The sequence below is a fragment of the Herpailurus yagouaroundi genome, unplaced genomic scaffold (assembly GCF_014898765.1).
Source record: "Herpailurus yagouaroundi ecotype Mexico unplaced genomic scaffold, PumYag 206, whole genome shotgun sequence".
Lineage (NCBI taxonomy): Eukaryota > Metazoa > Chordata > Mammalia > Carnivora > Felidae > Herpailurus > Herpailurus yagouaroundi.
In genome coordinates this window covers 9,151,220-9,162,653 of record NW_024412437.1, presented here as the reverse complement: position 1 = coordinate 9,162,653, position 11,434 = coordinate 9,151,220, and positions in this window count along the sequence as shown.

The window sequence follows — 11,434 nt, the reverse complement described above, 5'->3', positions numbered from 1 at the left end:
TGACTGATAGATGATAGATAGACAGATATAGATAGATAGATAGATAGATAGATAGATAGATAGTACATGGAGATAAATAGACTTATTATAAGCAGTTGGCTCACATGATCATGGAGGCTGACGATGGGACTTCCCATGATGTGCCGTCGGGAAGCTGGAGCCCAGCAAGGCCTAGACCAGAGGGCTGCTGGTGTGGATCCCAGTCCGAGTGGAAGCCCTTCAGGCCACGAACGCTGAGGGCGGGAGAAGACTGATGTCCCGGCTCCGCAGTCAGGCGGAGACTGCATTCAACCCGCCTCTGCCTTTCTGGGCTACCCGGTCCCTCAACGGGTTAGGTGAGGCCCACCCACGCCGGGGGGGGGGGGGGGGAGGGCCATCTGCCCCACTGGGTCCCCCAGTTCAAATGCTAATCTCGTCCCCAACCGCCCTCGCAGACACACCCAGAAATAAGGTCCCCTGGGCCAGTCAAGCTGACACATGAAATTAACCCCAAACCAATAGTAGGAATAGCTTGCACGTCCATGGCTTGTGCTATGCGTGAGGCTCTCTGAATCCTCACTACCACGCCGAGTATTGGGCACTGACAGTATCCTCCCTGCATAGAGGAGGGACATGAGACACAGAGGCAAGTGGGTGGGTTCTGAACCCAAGCACTCTGGCTCCAGAGGCTTTGGCCCATGCTTCCTGGTGACACATAGAGGATGTTGGTGGGGGAGAGCCGAGGGAGGGGCCTGGGAGCAGGGGTGATGATGCTGGAGGAGGAGGGAGCAAGCTGTGTCTCATAACAGAGCTGGATCAAGGACCGGTGTCCGGCTTTCAGTTCCCAGCCCAGAGCCTCTTTCCTCGCACTGACCGCTGTCTTATTCTGATGCCCCAGATGTGGAAGCCACACGTGGGCAGATGCACTCAGGGCCTGCTTGGCCGTGCAGTGGCTTCCAGCCATCACAGCAGGCAGGACCCTTGGAATCTGAGAGGTCAAGGGTCGGAGCGCGGAGTAGGGGAGTGTGAGCACAGAAGGAGGAGAGGGCAGACAAGGCGTCCTAGGGAAGCCTGTTTTGGGGAATTATCCAAGTGCCTAAGTTCTGTATTATACTCCCATGGCTTCTCGTACTTTGATCATAGCCTTTATCACAAGTGCAAATCAAAGGTATATTGTGTTGTGATTTGCTCGTACTCTATGCGGCCCGCTAGACCATAAGGTCCATGGATGGGCACAAGGGCCGTTATCTGTCCTGACACGTGGAATCCCAAACACGGCACGGTGCTTGGAGCACGGCAGACAGCCGTTGCTGGGTGAACGAGTGAGTGACCACGAGCATGTTTGCCCCCTTACCCCGTAATTATTGACTTCCACATCTGTTGTCCTTCTAGACCGAAACCCCCATGAGCAAACGGTCTCACTCAGCTCTGTGCACGTGGTCCCCAGAACAACGTGCACACAGTGCCTGGAACAATGGCCGGCTTTCTCTGCACTTTTGGAGTCACACCCAGTCAGATTCTAAAGTCCAGTGGGTCCCGCCATTGATAATACCATCATCCTTGCACAGTGAAGGAGAGAATGCTGAACCAGGAGTCTCTAAAACACTGGACTGGATTGTCTCAAGGTTCCTTTGTCCTGACGCATTTGCAGATTCCAACTCCCTGAGGGTAGGACCCAGCCTCTCGCTTCCCGAGTCCCGGGACTGAGCAGGGGACAGGGTTCAGGCCCTCCTGAAGCAGCTTAACGCAGTGCGGGGGCTGAGGCTTCCAGGTAACAGCTGCTGTGAAAGGGCTCTACTTAACCCTCTTTTTTTGCAAAACTAAGATTGTGAGTCAACCTTCAATTAACCTCTTCTCCCAGATTCCATGCGATGCAAAAGGTTTTATTCTAAAGGCAGGGAGGCTATTTTAAGATTACGTTTATTATCGTATTGATACAAACCAGAATAGGTCAGCTCTCTTCCTGCGGCCTAGAAACACATCGTCATAGTGGCCAACTGGATGTAAAATGCCATGCTGCAGGGGAGATCTGTCCCTGGACGTGCTCGTCCCCAGGCTCCCCGGCCCCTCCCTTCCTCGTCCACCAGGAGGCATCAGTATTTTGCTTAGAGGTCCTATTAAAACGATGAACCACCCCCCTTCTCTCTTCTCTTCCAGGGCTCCCGACATTTCCGATCTAACCCACAAACTGTCTTTGGTAGGCAAAATGGTGCGTTCGCACACAAAGGGACAGACAGCAAGGCCTAGGGAAGTCTATTTTGGGAAACTATTAAGCTCATATACCAACCTTATTTTTATCCCAAATTTATTTTTTCATGAGCTGATAGATCAGTTGGCTCTGTTCAGGGCACCTGGCAGGAAAAGGAAGTCGGCGGAGGATGCATAAGACCCAAGCGAGATGATATGGATGGCCCAGGGCAGGTCACAGTGCTAAGGGCTTCTGCTCCTCCGAGGACACGTCATGGAGATATTGATTTGCTTTGGTCTGTGCCCTCTTTATATTAATGAAGTAGCAACTTTGATATGCTCTGAAATGTTCTAGATATACATTCATCGACTGGGGACTGTGAGAGCCACCATTTCTCATTCAAGTAGTGAAGGTATTAATGGACGATGAGGAGAGTGGGGAGGGGAATTGATGGGGGGGTGGATAAATAATTTATGATACATCCGCAAAGGAATATTACACAGCCATTTTAAACCTATATATGCAAAGAATATTTAATGACCTGGAAAATGCTCACAATACAACATTCAGTAAGAAAAAATAGGACTTGGAATTGCATATTGAGTATAAGCCACATAATATATGTTGAGACAGGAAAGAAATATACATCGTGTTTCCTTCTACACATGTCTGGATTGTCCACATTCCTGCCAATGTGCCTTTATCCCATCTAGTTTTTTTTTTAAATTTTTTGACGTTTATTTTTGAGAGAGAGAGAGAGAGAGAGAGAGAGAGAGAGAGACAGAGCACAAGCAGGGGAGGGGCAGAGAGAAAGACACACACAGAATCTGAAGCAGGCTCCAGGCTCTGAGCTGTCTGCACACAGCCCGATGCGGGGTTCGAACTCACGAACCGTGAGATCATGACCTGAGCCGAAGTCGGACGCTTCACCGACTGAGCCACCCAGGCGCCCCTATCCTGTCTGGTTTTCAATGTTTCCTTATTTCAAAACATTTTGAAAGTACAAAATAAACCATCCTCCATGTAGAAATAAATTCTAATTATGCAAAAAACTAAATTCAAATTATATAGAAATGAAAGTTGTTCCCTGCCATAACCATTCTTAATCCCTTGGTATAGAGTCTCCAGAGCTGTATGTATAATGTATATGTAGACCATCTTCACACCCGTGCTTATATGCATACACATGGTGTACCTGTACAGATATGTGCATAGATAATGCATGTATTATATATAAACCTATACAGATATGTGTGTGTATGCATGTGAATTTTAGCGCTTAAAGGAAAGTAATGAGAAAAAATTATACATATACATGTTATTATTCAGATTCTTTGTGGGGACACCAGGCTGCTTTTCATATTAAAAATGCTTTTCTTGGGGCGCCTGGGTGGCTCAGTCGGTTGAGCGTCCGACTTCAGCTCAGGTCATGATCTCACGGTCCGTGAGTTCGAGCCCTGCCTCGGGCTCTGTGCTGACGGCTCAGAGCCTGGAGCCTGCTTCGGGGTCTCTGTTTCCCTCTCTCTCTGCCCCTCCCCCACTCATGCTCTCTCTCTCTCTCTCTCTCTCTCTCTCTCTCTCTCTCTCTCTCCCCCTGTGTCAAAAATAAATAAACATTAAAAAAAATTAAAAATAAAATAAAAAATAAAAGCGCTTTTCTTTTTTCCCTGAACACACAGGCAATTCACGTTCAGTGTAGAGCGCTGAACCTGCCTTTTCTCCTCGGCTCTCAGCTCTGGGCGCCGCAGTCCTGCACGTGCCTGAACCATCCGCTCCAGGGCTATTTTTTCTGGTTGAGGAAGCAAGGTACACACAGGCCAGAGAATGAGTGACCCTGGAAACCCTCGACCAACCCCACCCTCCGTGGGGATGGCTGGGGCATGTTCTAGTCCGTTGCTCCTGAACCTTCGGGGGGGGGGAGACACAACCTGGGCACCCAGGCAAGTAGCCGGAAGCCTGGGCCTTTGTATTTTTATACCAAGTCCCCCAGGGGAGTCCCTGTTATGGACTGACTTGTGTCCCCCCCCCCCACCAAATGCATACATTGAAGCCCTAATCCCCACTGTGACTGCTTTTGGAGATACGGGCCTTTAGGTAGATAATTAAGGTCAAAGGAGATCATATTTTCTTTTCTCAGAGGGAGGCCCAGAGTGAGAGGAGAGTGTGATACAGGAAGCAGAAGTCGGAGGCCTGAAGGGGCCATGAGCAGGAACACCGCAAGGCCCCCAGAAGCTGGAAGAGCAGGGAGCGGATTCCTCCCTGGAGGCTCCCATAGGCACGCCCTCCTGTGGACACCTTGATTTTAGCCCCATTTTGGACGCCTGATCTCCAAAGCGATGAAAGGTCTGTGTGGTGTTTCAGCCATTGAGGTGGTGGTGGCTGTAGAGGGGATTCAAACGCCTTATCTAGGGCCAGCTTTTGGGGGAGCCCATCCCAAGACCCGGAATTCCGGCTACTTACTTGCCTTTTGTTCCCTTTGGCGTCTCCACCATGCCTGGCCTCCCCCAGTGGGAGCTTTTCTACGGATTTTACTTATATAATCAGAAAAACATGCTTCTTCTTTATTTATTTATTTTTTTAATTTTTTTTTTAACATTTATTTATTTTTGAGACAGAGAGAGACAGAGCATGAATGGGGGGAGGGCCAGAGAGAGAGGGAGACACAGAATCGGAAGCAGGCTCCAGGCTCTGAGCTGTCGGCACAGAGCCTGATGGCGGGGCTCGAACTCACGGACCGCGAGATCGTGACCTGAGCGAAGTCGGACGCTCAACCGACTGAGCCACCCAGGCGCCCCGCTTCTTCTTTAAACAAGGAAGCAGAACGGTGATGCCGTGGGGCGAATACCTACTCCTGCTAGGCCCTGTCTGTCACTGAGAAGAGCCAAGAGTTCTGCCCTCTTAGAGCTGCCGTTCCAGCAATTCTGGTTGGGGGAGGCATTGAGCAAAATACCTCAGAGAGGGCGCCTGGGTGGCTGGGTGACTCAGCGCCCGACTCTTGATTTCGGCTCACAGTGCGTAAGATCGAGCCCTGCGTTGGGCTCTGCACGGACAGCAAGGAATCTGCTCAGAATTCCCTCTCTCCCTCTCTCTCTGTCCCTCCCCTGCTTGCGCACGCATGCTTTCTCTCTCTTTCTCAAAATACGCAAGTAAACTTAACAAAAAGAACCCGCCTGAGAAATAGGTAAATCCTGTAGCACATCAGAGGTGATACATGCAAAGAACAGAAGCAAAAATGAAGCAAAGGAGGGAGATCGGGAGGGTGCGGGTGGGGCCGAGGGGCCAACCCCATGTGCTCAGGGTCTGCCTCATTTGTTTACAGCTTAATAATCTCTCTCTTTTTTTTGAGTTTATTTATTTTGAGAGAGAGAGCGCACACAAGCAGGGGAGAGGCAGAGAGAGAGGGAGACAGAGAATCCCAAGCAGGCTCCGCGCTCAGCACGGAGTTGACTCAGGCATCCACCTCACAGATCGTGAGATCATGACCTGAGCCCAAACCAAGAGTCAGACGCTTAACCGACTCAGCCAGCCCGACGCCCCGAACTCAATAATCTCTTATTTCACACGTGCTCCTTGTCAGGCTCTAAGTACATTACAAATATTAAGTCATTTAATCCTTAATGTAACCTTATGAGTAAATGCCCATATTGTCCCCATTATGCAGATGAGACAACCGGTGTGCAGAGAGGCAAAGTACCATTTACGGCATCAGATGGCCAGCAAGTGGCAGAAAAGGGACTTGAGCCCGGGCAGCCCAGCTCCAGTCTGTGTTCTCACCCCCTGCGTGATGCTGCCTGATGTTCAAGGACCAACTTTAAGGCAGTAAGGAGTCAGCCACGCAAGTCTTTGTGGGAAAAGGAAAAGGCGTGGCCAACACAAAGGCCCTGTGGCAGAAGCCAACCTGGGTTTTTCGGCCACATTGGCAAGGCAGCCAGTGTGGCTGGCAGGGATGAGCAGGGGGTGGGGGTCACTCAGGCCACACGCCCGGGGCCTAGAGGCCCTTTCTCCCTCCGTGGAAAGGGTCGGGGGGGTGCTCCTCAGGGTTTTGAGCACTGAGAGGCTTTCTCTGGCTGGTAAGAGTGGGCCACCAGGGGCAGGGGCGGGACAGGAAGACCGGCCGGGGATGGTGGTGGCCCAGCCAGAGTGGCAGCCGTGGGGACACAGAGGGAGAGCGGTGGGGCCCTGGAAAACGTGAAGCGGGGCCGACAGGATTATCTGAGGCGTGGGATGCGAAACGTGGGGGGAGAGGGAAGCATCCGCGGTGGCTCAGAGCCGCGGCCTGAGGAGCTCACCGGAAGAAAGGCCTTGCACTCTGCCAAGATGCCGGGGGTGGGGGCGTGTTTTTTCTTTCCCACAAGTGTGGCAGTTCCCCGTGAGGATGAAGCCTGAGCATAACAAGTCAGGATAATAATAACTGTCTGCTATGGAGGTGTCACAGCCAAGGGGGGAGGGCTCTCAGAGGAGCGGGTGGTGGAAATAAGCTTGGCGCTTTCCACATCCAGCTCAGCGGCAGGCCCTCGAGCACATCCGGGGGGGCATCAGAGAACCCAGAGGGCTCAAGGCCAACACTCAAGTTGGCGTCATGAAAGTCAGCGTCAGGAGTTGGAAGGAATCGCCTCCTTAACTGCGCCCCGGGCGGGAGGTGAGCCAGCGGCCGCCGTAGGACCCCAACCTCGACCCAGCCTCCACGCGTGGGCCACATCTGGCCTCTGTCCATGAAGCATCCGTGTGACCGAATGCAAATTGTTGCCACCGTCAAGCCTCTCAGCTGCTACTGTCGTGAGATGGGGCGGGAACCGTCACAGATTTTTAATTGGTTACCCGGGAACCATCGGGGCATCCTATTTCTTTGCGAGGGGGCGGGAACGAGGAGCCACCTCCCAAGCAGAAGAGCCTCTTTGCGCCAGACACTTAAAGGCCCCCTCCCATCCCCACCAAGCTCCGAGGATTCAGACGGTGGCAGCGAAAACACAGCCAGGGAAGCCAGGCCAAAATGGGACAAAAATAGGACGCTCAGGGTAGAGAGACAGAGAGCTGTAGGGTCTCACTGTCACTGCCAACGTTTCCAGAACATACGGCGGGGAGGCAGAGCCTGTCCAGGAAATTAATCCCCGAAGGAGAGGAGTACACACGGATTAGACGCTCCTTGAGCGCGTAACAGCGCACAAGGATTTAGTGACGGCGGCCTCTGAGCAGGAGCGGGGGCCCAGTTCAGACTGTGGGCAGTCGAGTAACATGGGGGCTCAGAGGAAGGCCTCTCCCGGCCCGCCCCACGTAGCCCCCCTCCCTGGCTGCGGTTACCCAAATGAGTCTAGAAAGGAAACTTTCCCTGTGCACTGTGAAATCCGCGATTGCCACCGTCTGAATTTGTCCCCCCCCCAAATTCTTATGTTGAACTCTAACCCCCAAGGTGACAGTATTAGGATGGGGGGGGGGCCTTTGGAGGTGATTAGGTCATGAGGGGGGAGCCTCATGAATGCCATAGCGTCCTTATAAAAGCCCTCGGAGACCTCCCCCCTTCTACTGCATGAGCACGCAAGGAGCGGCCTGGGACTCAGGAAAGGGTGCTCACCCAACCGTGCTCCAGATTTCCAGGCTCCAGAACCGTGAGGGACACGTGTCTGTCGTTCCTGAGCCGCCGGGTCTGTGGCACTTTGTTACAGCAGCCTGAACGGACGAAAGACAGCGGTCCTCAACCATTGCTTTTGTCAGTGCGTGGAACCCCGGGGTCAAAGGGCCCCGCTACCAATGATACCCATTCCTTCCGGTGGGTCCCTCGATGGGTATTTGCTTAACGCCTCCCCGCGTCCCAAATGCAGCACACGAAGCGCACGCTGGTGAGATGTGAGGTGTGGCGCTTTCCTCGACGGGGCTTACACCTCTGGCAGCCTCAAGGGACCACTGTTACAATTCGAGTCGAGGTGCCTGCGTCCGGAGGGCCAGCCCTGGGTGAGCAACCACCTCTGACAGAGGAACCTCAGTGTTCCTCTGAGAACACTGACGTGTTGTCCGGGGCCATCCCTGCCTGGCTTCCTCCTGGAGCAGGAATTCTCTTCTTACAAATGTCTATATGTGGTTTGCTTTGTGCCGGGCCTGTGCTATGCACTGGCATGTAATAGGCTCTCAATAAATATTTGTGGGCCTTCAGGGATATAAACCTTATGAGCCTACCTAGGCAGAAAGCCAGCTCCCATCTCAGTATTTCCAGACATCTTCCCTGGAAGCCGTATGCCAGGAGAGAGTGCAGTGGCCATGGGCTTGGGTGCCTAGGGCAGGGAGGGATGGGGGGACCTGCGTTCTCTGCGTGATGTCCCCACGCACTGGGCATTTGCGGGGACCGCTGTGGCAATGATGTCCCGCCCTGTTACCTCCCCGTTCCTCGGGGGAAAAGCGCTCCAGCCAAGGGCCTTGGTAAATACAACCCCCTAACCTCACCCTTCACTCCTGAGCCCGGTTCCTTCTCTCCAATACTCAGGCCAGTCTGCTAAGGTGAACTGGATCTGCATTTCTGACCCGCCCGTCACACGCGCCCCAAGTCTCCTGCATTGGAACTGATGGATCGCATTCTCCCAGACAGGTGCCCACATCTGGGCAGACCCGTATACTCGCAGTCACGCGCGGTTATAAATATCTATAGAGTGCAATACCAAATAATTGTGGGGCATATTTCACCCTGCCTGTTGAACACATTGCAAGAAAGGAATTGATCCCTGCTGTTTCATTTATTAGATGGTGTAATACCACAAAAATCGTTTCCACAATATCCCAAACTAAATCATTTATTCTTGACAAAAATCCAATAAAGAGCTCAATCCTTCTCCATAGGCAGATAAAGCACAGATTAATGGGGCTGCCTAGATCAAAAAATGCTGAGAAAATGAAAGGCAGATAGAGAGAAGGCCCCTTCCTCCTCCTCACTTCCCCAAGGCTGCCTGGGCTCAGGGTTTTATTACAAAAAGCCGCCTAAGTATTACAGGCTAATCCGTAAATCCCAGCCTAGTAAAATATGTGACGGATTTGTAAATTGTGCCCTTTACAAATCTGATTGAACTTTTTTTTTTCTTTGTTGGGAGTTTTGCCTTTCTCCTCCTTCCCTTCTCCTCACCCCTCACCTCTCCCGGCCCCCGGCAGCGCACGCCCTGCCTCGGTGCGGCGTGGGACCCTGGTTCTGCCTGTCCACGCGCCCGGCTCCCTCCGGGACCCCGCTCTGACCTGACTCAGGGAGGGTGGAGGCTGTTGGGGTACAAGAGGCTGAGAAAACCATCAGCCTCTTCTTGTCTCCCGTCTACAGGGAAATCAGATTCAGGTGGGGTCAAGGCCAGGGTCAGGCATGGCAGTTATCAGGGGCTTGGGGCACCCTCGCCGCCGAGCGTGGACAAGGCGAGGGACCGCAGGAGCGCGGCTATGCAACGTCTCCGGTGGAGAAAGAGGGGGATCAAACTGGCGAACCTCAGAGCCACAGACGAGCGGGCTGGATCTTATCGTGTCCGTGGACTTGGAAACCCCCGTAGCAGGTGGGCCTCCAAGGTGTGCCCATCCCATACCCTCCTCTTTGTGCACCACATCTAAGGGGACCCACATCTCAGTTTGCCTGGGACTGAGCGGGCTCGCAGACACCGGGATTTCAGTGCAAAAACCAAACGAATCCCCGGCCAACCGGGAAGAGCTATCTGATCTGCTTCCTCCTGTCTGCGCTGGGAGAAGCACTATATCTATCAGGCCGGTTTTTCATTTTCTCTGCCTTCAACCAAGGGAAGTCCCTTGCAGGGCGGGGGTCCGGGATCCGTCGCTTGCTCCCTGTGGACATTGGCAAACACACAGCCTTTCTCAGCCTCAGTTTCCCCGTATGAAAAACCGGGGTAGAAATACCTACTCCACGAACGGCCGTGCGCACGAAAAGAGGTAAGAGGAGCGCTGAACAGGTGCCTGGCACAGAGTAAGCACCCGGCCACCTCGCCGTCAGCATTGTCGTCCCCACCCTCGCTTGAATACGTGTCCTTAAGGAAGGTCGTGAGAAGAGTAAGAGAGTGGGGAAAGGTCCTCCCGGGAGGCAGAGAAATGGCACCCTTCCCTCACCCGCAACGGGAGCCTGGCTGAGCCCAGATGTGTCTTGAAAGGAGACGTTAATGCAGGCAGCTGGGAAGCACATTGTGGGCTGGGGACCAGGGCTCAGCCTGGCACGGTGCCTTGCCTGGTTTCTGGTCCTGTGGGGCCACACCCCAGCACCCCCGGGGAAAGTGACGGTTTCTGCTCCCTAAAGATTTCCAGAGGCAGAGGAAAGAGGGGGATGAGACGGTCCAGCCTGGAAACAGGGCTGGACACAAAGAAGGAGAGGGGGTGGGCTCCCGGCGGGGGTGGGGGCGATGGTCTAGAATGGCTCTGTGCAGGCTCGCAGAACAGTGCGAGGAAACAGGAACAGAACCGGAGCCCTGCCCCCCACCCCGCTGCATCCCTGCTCATTTCCATCCGTGTCCCTGGATGCAGCTGTTCCTCCAATTGCGGACTGATGGCTGATGGGAAGTTCTCTCTGCTGCTCCACGGCCATCCTTTCAAAGCAGAAGGGTGCCCTTGGAGCGAGAGATAGAAGGCCGCCCCCAGCCGCTGGCCCCTGCCCATCTGGTGCCTTTACCAGGTGGCCTGAGCATAATGACTTCAAGGACACTGTATCCCGTCTGAGTCCTAGAATGGACTCCTGCAGTTCCTGGGATGCACAAGAAAACAGAGATGGGGGGGGGGGCGGGCAGGGTTAGGCACTCAGAGCCGATGACAACCTCCTGGCTGGCCCCACGAGAACCACGGCAGATCCAGGCTCTTTGGGGAACAGAAAGTAAGGGCAGGGGCCGCCAGGAGGCAGGTGATGCAGGCAGCTGGAGAGCACATTGTGGATAAGACATTTGCTTTCCAAGAACATTTAGAAAAAGTGGGGTTCCCATCTGCTGGCTTTCCAGAAGCCAGAGGGTGGACCACGTGACCGCAGTCTGCTCCCACAGAGCCGAGAGGCCCCCCTTCTCTGTCCCTGGGAAAAGCCAGCCTGCGCCTCTCCACCTTCCTCATTAACCTTCATCCCTCCGGCTCCCGCTGAGGGCTAATCCTGTTTCCTGAATTCCAAGTATTTAGCCTGGCAACCCAGAGAGCCACTCAGCCTCACCTTTCCCAGGCCCCAGCTCAGCTGGCAGGGCTCAGAAGACGGCCTCCCGCAGCCGCCGTGAGGGGTGGCGTCCCCAAGGAGCCCTGTCCCCTGCCCTTTTGGTGCTTGGCATCAGGATTCAA